Source organism: Sinocyclocheilus rhinocerous, unplaced genomic scaffold (assembly GCF_001515625.1).
Source record: "Sinocyclocheilus rhinocerous isolate Xijiao unplaced genomic scaffold, SAMN03320098_v1.1 scaffold688, whole genome shotgun sequence".
Lineage (NCBI taxonomy): Eukaryota > Metazoa > Chordata > Actinopteri > Cypriniformes > Cyprinidae > Sinocyclocheilus > Sinocyclocheilus rhinocerous.
In genome coordinates, this window is record NW_015651641.1 from 906115 (window position 1) to 918859 (window position 12745).

At 35.9% G+C, this 12745-nt stretch overlaps 1 protein-coding gene across 9 annotated transcripts in view; it reads left to right on the forward strand.

Annotated features, from left to right (window-relative positions):
* Positions 1 to 12745, forward strand: part of LOC107713322 (spermatid perinuclear RNA-binding protein-like) — a 96624-nt gene that overhangs the window by 17820 nt on the left and 66059 nt on the right. Inside the window, exon 1 of one of the 9 annotated variants that reach the window (XM_016518787.1) lies at positions 11979 to 12002. The exons of the other annotated variants lie outside the window; for them this stretch is intronic. The gene's annotated coding sequence lies outside the window, so the exon portion shown is untranslated. Of the gene's footprint in view, positions 1 to 11978; positions 12003 to 12745 lie in introns of those variants that run through there. 9 annotated transcript variants of the gene reach the window in all.

Sequence of the window (12745 nt, forward strand, 5' to 3'; positions counted from 1 at the left end):
AGTAATATCGCGTCCCCATCGATTGCGATTCGATTGCGATTAATCGCACAGCCCTAGTCTTAATTTAGTTTTTGTGCTGTACTAGAATAGGATTTCATACTTGATTCTTCCAAAACATATAATTTTTCACACATTTTACATTATTGCACCACCTCTCCTCCCAGTCTGTCTCAAACGACCTGTTTAGTTGGTTAGCTGGACCAGTGCCCCTTACCATAACTGCGAGTTTCATCTGCTCAGCTGTAAATATTAAAAATAGTGGCAATTTTGCCACGTGAAAAAGCATTTAAGACAGCAACTGAACTCAAGTTTTTAAATTGAAGTAGATGGAATTTTTTACCGTGGCAATTACATTAAATGGCTCGTGTTCTTAACTTCTGTTGTCTTTATTCGGTTTTACGTTTTAAAATTGTAGCTTTCAAAGTTACAAGGGTTGGTACAATGATACAGTGTGTCTGTTAATTCCAGGTCTCATAGAAACAGATTTCTTGATTTCCTCAACACTGTCGGTCACACTCCATACACCTCGAGATGAGCTCATGGATTTCTGATAGAATGAGGTGGCACTGACCAAGTCAACCTCTGCTTATTAGCGAGTTCGCAGCTGTTTCCTGTTGTGGCGATAAAGCGGAGAGTGACAACACAAACCGCACCGCGTGTCAGGCTTGGCCTCCAATGTCTCTTAACACCCAGGAGTGGGAGGGAGCCAGTCTCCATGGTAACTGCAGGAGTAAAATAATTGGGCATGGCCCAGATTGTGTAAAGAGTGATGTACGGAAGAGGGGCTTTTCTCCCCCTTTTCTCCTGTTTTGTTCCTAACTCTAGCTTTCTTTCAGCAATGCACATCTAGGTGTGTGATGTTTTTTAACAGGTAAAAAACTCTTACATGACTGGATTAAATGCTGTAATCTGGACGGCTTTAACCATCACTAGTGATAATTGCATCACTTTTTAATTTAGTAATTCATCTTTATTTCAATAATCGAGTCACATTTTTCTGCCTGACTTACAGGTGTGATAAACCGGTGTATGATTTCTTTGGCATGCAATGCAGGATGAGAGAACATGAAAAGGTAAATATTTTGGCTCTTGGGCAAATGAGACCCAGACGTTGAGTGTTGGCTTATTTTATGGATGGTTGAAGCTGGAATGGCCCTCGTTTGAGCCCTATATGGAGCAGGGGGACGTGTTTTTAAATGGTGAACAGAGAACTCTTTGTGAGGGCGAAGCTTGATCCATTGAGACGGGGTTTCTATCGATTTTAGGTCCACTGTTCCTGTTCAGGCCTGACTTGAGTAGCTTGTGTTCCTCTCACTCTCACACTAACGAGAAGTTGATGTTAATGAACTAGCTGAATGAACTTCCTCATCTCTAGGACAATGCAAAGCTTAAAGGGATAGTTCATCAAAAAATTAAGATTATATTTGGTCACATGCATTGCAACCATTATAACCCCTTGAAGTGACAGTTCTGACATCTTGAATAGTGGTCGACCGACATTGGTTTTTTGACAGCCGATGCCGATATCTTTGCGCCGTCAAAATAAAAGTCCCGCCTCGAACGCATCGGCCAAACAGAAAAACTTATCGGCCAATGCCGATATTTGAAAAATGCCAAATATCGGCCGATATATCGGCCTTGGCGATATATCGGTCGACCACTAATCTTGAACACTTGTAATGGAAAAGTGGAAAATTTTTTATTTTAAGTTTTAACTTTTTTTCTTGATACTTTTACATGAATTAAATTCACAATTTGGAATTATTATTAAAAATATTCAGTGACTTTACAACAACTTTTTTCACATCAAAACAATTTAATTTAGGGACTCTAGGGATGTCACTAACAATTATTTTGGTAATCGAGTAAGTGGTTGATTATTCTGATGATTAACCGAGTAATTGGAGAATTTTTTTGTGGTAATAACAATAGACCTAAGCGAACGATAGACTTTAAAATGACTTAAAATACATATATAATAGCAATAATAATTGGTTCAAATAGGCATTAATAATTGGTTGTCCACTTAATCTTTAATATTTGGCCACTTCTTTATGATAGAAATGCTAGAGCCGCTGTCATTTCCTGAACAAGAACATGTGGACATCAAAACATGTAAACTCAGAGTGAGGGTTTAAACTTTTATTGAAGTTGCAATGAACAGTGAGCATATTTAGAAATATAATCCTGTAATCTCCTGTGTTGTCGTAGGTTTATAAATGATTTACCTGATAAATCTGATAGAATAGTGCACATTGTTCCCAGATGAACGTTATAAGCAACTCAGGCTCACAGCATATGCAGAGATGGAGTTTGAGACGCTCCGCTCATGTAAATGATGACTGTTTGTGTGGAGCAGCATTTGCTGTGAACGGAGCCGTAACCTATATGCATATAAATAAAGCGCATATTAAAGCTGCCGCGCATATATTTATTTAATTGAATCACAGCCTTTGTTAATTCACAATAGCATTATGCTTTATCATGATTTTTAAATGGTTTTAATATTTCGTGCAGCCTCAGAAGTTGGTCTAGTAATGCTTTTCATGGATTCTCGTCCATGGAATGCGCCACTTCCAGTATTTTGGCGGTTAATCGACACCGGCAAAATGCAACTGAGGATTTTTTTTATAATCGAGAACTCTGATTTAATTGCAAAATCGTAACAGCCCTACTTGACTCACTGTCAATGTTTTGCTCATGGTGTGAGATGCTGTGCAACTGTATCATTCATAATCTTACCTTTTGAGTTTGTGTTAACACTTTACAGTAAGATTCAGATTTTTAGGTTAACAGTAGGTAATGCATTATGTATTGCTAACAATGAACAATAGTTTATTACATGCATGTAGTAGCATTTATTAATCTAGGCTAATGCTAATTTCATATACTAGGCATTTTTAATATTTCAAGTTGTTTATATGAACATGTTTTAATGCATAAACTTGAATTGACAATAATTATACAATATACAGTACAGTAAATTGATTTGTATAAATTGTATAATTTATGTATATATTTTTATATAATAACTTGTAATTAATTAAATAATGATTGTACATTGTTAGTTCATAATACATAATGCATTAATGAATCAAATCTATTGTAAAACATTAACTAAAGCCCTATTCGGACGGTAATTGTTTCTCCTGGGGACGTCTGTAAAAAATAAATCTCCATAGCTCCTCAGTGATTAAACACATGCTTTCGGATGAAGATAAAGTTGCGGTGGACGTCTGAGTTTGTAATCCTACAAACCCGGAACTGCGTGTCTTACGTAGTCAGTCACATGATCATTGACATGCGCTTGAGCACTTATTAGGCTATGTAGGCAATTAAAGGCTCATTATTAAATTATTAAATGGTTTATTAATAATAATAATAATAATAATTGATAATACCGTATTGACCCGAATATAAGACAATGTTTTTTTCTTGGAAATACATCTGAAAAAACGCGGTCGTCTTATATTCAGGGTCTAGACTTTGACATGTCAATAATACACCCACAACAATAGGTGGCGCCAAATATGCATAAAACGAGTGTGCCATGAAATACGTAATGTAATGCGTGTTGTAAAGATCGCGAGTAAAAACAAAGAAAAAACAAGATTTGGTTTTTAAAAAGCCTTTTTCCAAAAGGTACATCTGGAAAAAGGGGGGTCGTCTTATAATCAGGGTCGTCTTATATTCGGGCCAATACGGTAATAACAATAATGCTTAAAATTAATGACTACTAGTCGACTTTAGTCGTGGGGAGCCCTATAATTATATATAATATAGCCATAATATAATATATTTTTAAAATGTTCTGTCGCTGCCATGATAATGGCCCATTTCAGATGTTTTTGTGTTTAGCTCCCAGTCACTGTATTGAAGCGCTGATAAAAAAACTGTATTCTAGCACTTCGGTGATGTAGGTGTCCATTTTTAATGCACGAGATGCCACTTTTCTGATACAAATTACCGCAAAGTGCAACCGTACGGTGCATTTCAGTGGTCAAAAAGGATTTACAAAAATTTACAAAACGACTTTTGGATTGATATCCTTTTAGAAACTTTTAGAGATGTGGATTCGGACGGCAATTAAATCACCACACGACCTTGGTGTTTGTCAAAAAACAGTAGGTAATTCGGCTGGGGATTTTACGCGGGTGGTGAGAAAAAAACACTGACATACTGGATTCGGACGGCATTAAAATCACCAACTCCCCCCTGTAAATGGTGAAAATCCCTTATGTCCCCCTGAGAAACAATTACCGTCCGAATAGGGCTTAAGATTACCAAAATTAGCAATGCATTTGTTACAGTATTTATAAATTTTGCTAGTTAATAAAAATACAACTTTTCTTTTAGTTCATGTTAGCTTAGGTCTATTAAATAATATTATCAGATAGCCTACAACTTTTTGAATAATGTATTAATAAATATTGCAACTAAGATGAATCAGTTCTTTAGAAGTATTTTTATTGTTAGTTCATGTTAACTAATAATGCTTAACATGTTAATACAACTAATGTTAAATTGAATCTTATTGGAATCTTAAATGGAAACTTATTACCTTGTACCTTTTCATACTTTCTATATTAAAAAATATGTTATGTAGTATATAAAACTCTTGTGCTTATTTTTTCGTGGGGAAAATATGGATTTTTTAAATTATATATATATATTGTGGTTTTTATATACCATGAAAATTAGCCTGTACTTTTATGAGATTTGAATGATATTGGTCACCCCCACTTCCCATTTTCTCAGGAAAAATCATGAATGAATACATGCCTGCCACACTAAAGTCAAAGGCACTTAAATCGTTCAGCAAGATCAGAGGGTCTGTTAGAGCCGGCTAATCTCTGGGCCATTTTAATGTGAAAACTGTCTTCAGAGCAGCTACTGTTAAACACTTTAACCCTTTTGGTGCACTTCACCGAATTGCTACCTTCAGTAACCAGCGTTACTATACTACACAAACAGTGTTGTGACTGAGCTAGGGTCAAAAGTCCCGATCTGTCAGATAAAACATACTGTTGAGGACTATTTTCCTCTCAGGCAGGGAGAGAACTGGCCTTTCGCTATAATAGCTTTGCTAAGCCATTGTCTGCGGGAGTCAGGACTAACAATCCTGCTTTGGCAGTGGAGAGTACCGCCTTATTGCTCAAACAGGGCTGGAACGCTCTGCGCGAGATCTCTGCAGGACACGTCTGGTCTCATGGAAGGCGCTTGGAACCTGGTGAGAAGCTGTATTTGTTGAATGGCAGAGGAGAACGGCTTCATCATTCGCTTTTCACAGTAGAGGCCAGCGGCACGACTCCGACCTTTAGTAGGTGAACCACAATAAGTGCGCAGGTGCATCTGAATCCTCGCTTCATCACGGCTGAAACTCGCTGCTATATTTAGCACAAGAAATGTAGTTAAAAAAACACTGCTTTTAATGATTGATGTTTTAAAAAAAGATACACTGTAAAAAATAATCTGTGAATTTGATAGTAAAAATAGGGTAGCTGTGGTTGCCAGAACTTTACCATAAATAAATATGGCAACATTTCAGGTTGTACAGATGCTTGTAACTCAAGAAGTATTAAAGATCTCTCAGTACAATTTTAGGCTCTGTTTCTTAAACATTATTTAGGTTTGTTCATTAAGACCCTGAATGTTCATTTCCAGAGATTTGGGGGTCTCAATGTGGCTCCATGTCCAAATTGTTGAATTTTACCCTAGTATTTTTTGGTTGGTTTTTGACACTAGTAGAAGTTTAAGAACCAAAATCTTAAAGGATATTAAGATCTTTAATACTTCTTGAGTTACAGGCATGAAAAAACAAGAAGTGCTTTTTCCCATTTGTGAACTGTTACCATTGGCTTATAACTCAACAAAAATGCTAAAGTCAACAGATTTTACTAACAGACCAACCAATCTCTGTGTAAAAATAACATGATGCTGCCATCTTTCTTAAATCATTTTTACCCCCCTGCAATTTAACTCCAAAACTCAGGTGAAAGTTGACCCCCCTCTATACAAAATAATGCATTACTCCGTAAATATACATCCATGCAATTTAATTTCTTTATGTAATTTTTTGACCAGAAAAAATATCAAAATCTAAATTTTTAGGCTGTGACCTCTGGTAAGTTGACACGGCATGACCCGTCTGACCTCCAAAACAATTTTGGCCAAAATTTAAATTTGCTTTTTTGGTCAAATATTTTCAGTTGTTGAAATTTTGTTGCATCACTATGAAAATGCAGCACGTTTGCGTTACAAGTTGTTGTCTGACACGGAAGAGCACGATAACAAAACTGAGCTTACGAAGTGAGAAGTGATTTTGTTCATGTGTTGGCACAGAGTATTTTTAGGCCCGAGTGTTTTTTTTTTATTTTTTATTCTTTATCCCTGTGCTTATCCCTCTGTCTGTGTTCAGATGCAGTCGCTCACTCTCTGAGGAGAACATCTGGATGTCTAAGCCTGGCACTGTTAATTAGGGCTCTCTGCAGTCACTCACTCCGTTCACGCTGAAGTCTTTATGGGTTTCACGGTCATTTGAATTAACACTGAAAAGAATCTGTTCAGTCAAATTCATGAACACATTAAAATTCTGAAAAGGCAGAAATAAAACAAATCTTGGCCAAAAATGAATATGTGATTATGTTCTTTGCAAGACTGTTGTAGGGTGTCCAAAATTTTGATGGCGTTAATGTTTGTAGTCTTTGTTTTTGAATCCATGCATTACATATTTTGTACTAATGGAGGAATCACACGAAACCCGCCAAGAACATGACCAGGTCATATTTCCAAATCCAAAGAAAGAAACCAGTTATATTTTGATTAAAGGAAATTAGTCTTATTTTTAGGAAGCTTAAGTTTTTTCTTTTGCTTTTCCTCTTAGACACGCAAGCAGATTTCACTGCAATTCTTATTACCATTATGCAAAAGAAGCATAAATGGAATATTTTCTGTAGGCCTACTGCTTTTAATTTATATACATCAATAGCTATGCTTTTGCTTCTTCTTTAACTATAAGAATTCAAGCAATAAGGACAATTAACCAAAAACTGCTTACAGACATTCTGCAGGAAAGAATTTAGATGTTAATTCCCTGCTGAATTATTTTATTTCAACATTTTGTGGCAAGTCCTTTTAAATTCCTCTATAAAACATGTTAAATAATGCTGAAGGTACAGCATTTTCTGAAAGCTAAAGGCCACTGGTACTTTATAATAATGGCATCCCTGACCTTTACAGCTGCTGACAAGAGAAAATTAGGGTTCGGCCTGCAGATTCTTCTTGATATGCTTCTAAGTGAGTAGCAGTCAGACTGGTTTGTCAATTGGCATTCAGATGGTGGAAACTCATTCTTTGGAATGAAGAAGTTTTCATTTTTCTTACAAAGCTTTGACACAACACGTTCAGAAGGGCGGTGGCCTTTTTTCAGGAAGAGCGTTATCTGACGAGGAACAAGTTTGTCCTGAAAAAACTGTCATGAGCAGGAAAACAATCAGGGCACTGCAGTTTAGATTTTCCATATGACTCAATGGCAGAAGATGCCGTTTATTTGATATCCGATCTCCGAGTTCAAGTATAGGTGTCTGTAGATTACATCAGCCTTTACCAATTAAAATTTCTAGCACAGACACCGTCTGCTTGACATGTATCCCACAATGGAGCTATTCTCATCTGGAAAACGACCTTTTCTCCAGCATTGAGAGTGGAGCGCTGTGTGGGAGACGTTGTCTGAGAGCGCTAATTGAATTTCACTTTCCATCATCACCACACGCTCCTCTTTACTGACGATCCCGCTTGGATCATCCCATATGTGTGGAGTTAGACGGATTTAGATGCAGGAATAACACTCCTCATTGTGACAAATATATAGACCTCATTTTGAGTAGAGTGGTGGCATTGCTTTAATACCTTCAGAGCTTATTTATTATCGAAACTTTAGATGGAAACATTATTGGATTTTGTTATCTGTTCTGCATCCAGGGCAGGGTGCTTGACTAGTTTTCCAAAAAAGGACACTTTTTAAACACAATTTTTAAATAACATTTACTTTTTAACCTTTATATATACATATGAATACATATTTTATATTTATAAATTTGTATATATACATGTATAAATATATGCTAAATTTAATCACACACACACACACACACACACATATATATATATATATATAATCATGAATCACTGACTCATGTTCATTCATAAACGAAACACCGCTGTGTTTGAATGGAGATGCGCAGCGTTTCCGCTGTGTCTTTGTTTTAAACTATTTTTGACGACGAAATGGAGCAAAATCAGATCAAATTCAAATTCTCGTTTATTGAATTGTATTGTATTAAATCAGTATCACATTCTCCGCTGACATCATTTGATGATTTTATGCAATAAATGTTACAATTAATTGGTGTTTTTATTTGTTGATAACCATTTATTTAGTTTTGCATATAATTATTCATAAAACGTGGCAAGCAAAACTTTGCTTAAACTTTTATTTTTCATTTCTTTTTTTAGTCTCTTATGCTTCCTTTTTCTTCCTTTCTTGCTTCCTTTTTTGCTTTTTTCTTCTTTTCCTCTTTCCTCAACTTTTAACTTTTTTTTTTGTGTTTTTATGATTTTATTTTTTCAATTTTATTAGTATTAAGAAATATTTTCTAATTAATTTAGATGGAATTGTAGCACGCTGGCAGTGTGTATTTATTGATAATGGGTGTCAAGGAAGTTGTTTTTTGTTTTTAATTTCTTATTTTGTGTTTTTTTTTTTTTTTTAAAGCTTGATTAGTTTGAAATCTTGACAGAAAGCAATTAAAATTAATTGGCATGGCCTTCATCTTCATGAGGAGCTATTAGTCACTTCTGACTTCACATTTGCTTTGCTGAATAATTGAGTGTGCAGCACTTTGTATGATAGCACTCTCACGTAAGAGTGTGATTATTGATGTTTGAATTAAGGCTCTGTGCATTGATCACACTTCTGCTAAGGCCTCTATTTTAGTGCAGCTTGATCAATGTGGCACTAGGACTTGTTGTTGAAACACATCAATACAGTCTTACAAAACAACTATGCTGTGCTTCCATTTATCTTCACATGATTTAGTCATAAATGCTGTTTTCATTGTATTTCTTGTCTCATTAGGTTTTCTGCACCGCACTGTAATATTGATGATATTGATGTCTGACTTACAGCTGTAAAATGCACAAACGTTTCATTTCTGACTTTTTTCCCCTCTTCCTTATTTTTCGGTCTATGATGCTTCCTTCCTTCTTTCCTGTCCTTTTTTCCCCTTTTTCCCTCTGCTTCCTTCTATTCCTCTTATTAACCATTTTCCTTCCTCCTTTCCTTTTTCTTTCTCATATCCTTCTTTCTTTCCTGTTTTTTCCTTTGTTGCTTTCTTTCTGATTTGCATTTTATGCTTCCTTCTGGGGCTGCATGATATATCGAAATGATCGAAATATCGCAAATGTAAATATCGCAATATGCATATCGCAAGGGCGTGCGTCTGTTCCTATTATTCACCCTTTCTTCCTGTTGCTTCTTTTTCTTTCTTATGCATGCTTCCTTTCTTCATTCCTGTCCTTCTTTCCGCCCTGTTACTTCCGTTCCGTTCCTTTCCTTTCCATCCATCCATCCATCCTGTTCTTTTCTCTTTCCTGTTCTTCATAATGTCTTTATCTTTTCTTTATTTCCTTTTCTTTCTCTTTTATGTATTTTCTTGTCTTTGCTTCAGTCTTTCTTATGTTCCTTCTTTTGTCTGTTTGCTGTTATTCTTTAATTTTTTGTATTCATTCATTTTTTGTTTCTTTTGTGTTCATTTTTGTCTCTTTGTTTTCTTTCTTCTTTTTTGTTATTCCTTCATTGCATGCCTTGTTTTTTCTGTTATCCTTGCTTCCTAGTTTCCCTTGCTTTCCTCTTAGCCTTTTTTTATTCCTTCGTTTAACTTTGTGACCTAAATTCTCCTTCTTTTCTGTCCATGAATAAAAAGTCGATGTATGGCTCATGAACACAGTTAGTGCCAGATTAATTTTTGAATTGGAAAGATTAGAGATGGCCCATTGTCACCTGTCTCTCGGCAAAACCATTTTCCTTTCTTTATCATCAAACAATCAGGCGTGCTGCTCGTCCGGTCTCTGCAGTGATATTGAAGTGCATTCAGAGACCCGCGCCACTACCAGTTCAGTCTTGGCCAGATGCCCATCGACAGAGGTGGAGCATGAAACACATGGTCGGCCAGTTTCAAGAGTGCTCAGACGCAGCGGTTGAGTGCCCACTAGAGACTGAATTATCATTTAGGAATTGGAGGGAGAGAGCTTGTGTTTAACGGTGATTGTTTTTATCCATTGTGCTTCCAAGACTAATAAATGGTAGATCTGTATGACTTGGAGCTGCTTTTATTGTCACTGTCCTCACTTGATCCTTGACTCATGCATTGTCAGGAACTGCTCACTGACCGCTTCCATCAGGCCAGTTGAGATTATTACATAATTGCCTTATCTCAGCTCTTTGACTGTGGTAATTGTGCACTTTAAATTCCCCTCACATGTTGCTGTTTCAGATAAGGATTTTAAATGAGTGTCTTTATTTTACTGTTTTAATATTTAGAATAATATTTTTCTAGATATATTTATCATTTGACCCTCTGGAATATTTTTCAATGCCTTAAAGAAAATCATTCATTTCATTTCTTTTAAATTCTATATGAATTAAAATAATTTTTAGCACATCTATTAGGCTTGCATAGAAAATGACATCAACAACAACATACTGATGACATGAACAACAACAGTGTAGACTTCAAAAGTTTTCGAAAAAACTGACTGCAATATTTTTTCTGCAATATATTCAGATATGAATAAATAAGATTGAATAGCTCTTTTTGTAAATAATCATTGTAGAATGATTGGAGAGATTTTGTAGGCCATTGCATAGAATAAAAAAATAAGGAAAAATGCTTTTTACTCTGAAGACTTCAGTGCAAATCTTCCTTTTAGTGGTGAATGAATTGTTAAAAAATGGAAAAATATTGTGTTCATAATCATATTTATAGCAACCCACTCAAAGTTTAAAAAGAAATCTTCATTTGAGTTTAGACCATATTCACAATGTTTTTGACCCATTCATTATATCTATAAAATAGTAATAATTATTACCTATTGCATTATTCCCTTTCCAAACTAGTAGTGTTGATTTGTTCCTGCATGAATCAGTGTTGTAGAATGATTTACTTGAGAAAATGATTCGGTGCCTGATGATGATGATAATCACTGGCGAGAATGTCTTGATCATGACAGCTCAAGCTTCAATTTGTTCATTACAGACATTCATAGAAATTTCCATGAAAAAAATACAAGGCAGCTGCTCTGTGAGATTTGATGAATCCCTTTAAGAGAATGTTAATAAAAGCGGTAAAGTGCTGGATTCACATTTCAAGTGCTGTTTTATTATTATGCCAGAGGCCGTATGTTGTGTGGTCTCTGTTGATGGCCAGTTGGACACTCTCTGCATCACATGATTTCACTGAAAAATTATTGCTCGTCGATTTGCTTCTGGTGATGGCACTACAGCAGCATGTTAGGGACCTTTTTGTAGTTTTTCCCACTTTTCCTCCATCTCCAAATGTGTATCATGGGGCAGCAGTGCAGTGCGTGGTGGTCCAGTGGAAATGGGTTTACCCTGTGACCAGAAACAGTGGATGGTTTCATGATCACAGCTGTGGTTATTGTTTACAGAACTGGGAGGTTGTGCCATTTACAACACACACCGGATCGGCGTCCTCCCCTGCAGCCGTGGAGTTGAGTGATCATCTAGACTAGTGCGTGATGCTGAACTGCGCCTGTTATCTGTATTTCTCACTCTGCCATCTGGATCTCGCACGGTGAGGCAGACAACAACCACGGGGTCAGTGAGATAACGCGAGCGCTGTGTTGTTGTTCTCCCGCCGGAGCCCGTTGAGGATGTAGATGTAGAACAGGGCCGGATCAGCGGTGATTCACAGAGCGCTGAGGTGATGGAGAAAAGCAGCCCACCTTGTGCATTCAAACACACCGAGCATTAAAGTGGAGTAAACTGTTACTGCTATTATCTATCTCACACCACAGCAGAGAGCCTCAACTGGATGTGCTAGTGTGCATAGAAAATGGGTTGTGGTGTTGTATGCGACTAGTAGTACATTAAAGCGAAGGAAACATCTAATACTGTTGTACAGACAAACAAATACATAATACAGTTTACCATTGAAATGTTAACGGTCAGTAAGATTTAAAGTCTCCTATGCTTCTCAAAGCTGCAATTATTTGATCAAAAACACAATAAAAACTGTTATATTGTGAAAATATTATTGCTATTTAAAATAACTGTTTTCTATTTGAATATATTGTAAAATGTAATTTATTCCTGTGATCAAAGCTGAATTTTCAGCATCATTACTCCAGTCTTCAGAGTCACATGATCCTTCAGAAATCATTCTAATATGCTGATTTGCTGCTCAAGAAACATTTCTGATTATTATCAATGTTGAAAAGTTATGCTGCTTCATATTTGCAAACCATGATAAATTTTAGTTTTTCAGGATTCCTTGATGAATAAGAGTTAGAGGAAAAAACTGAATTTTTGAAAGAGAATTGCTTTTGCTAAATTTTACTAATTAAGATATATATTAATAAAATAAGCAATGTTATCTATCTATCTATCTATCTATATATATATATATATATATATATATATATGTATATGTTCTTTATGTGTATA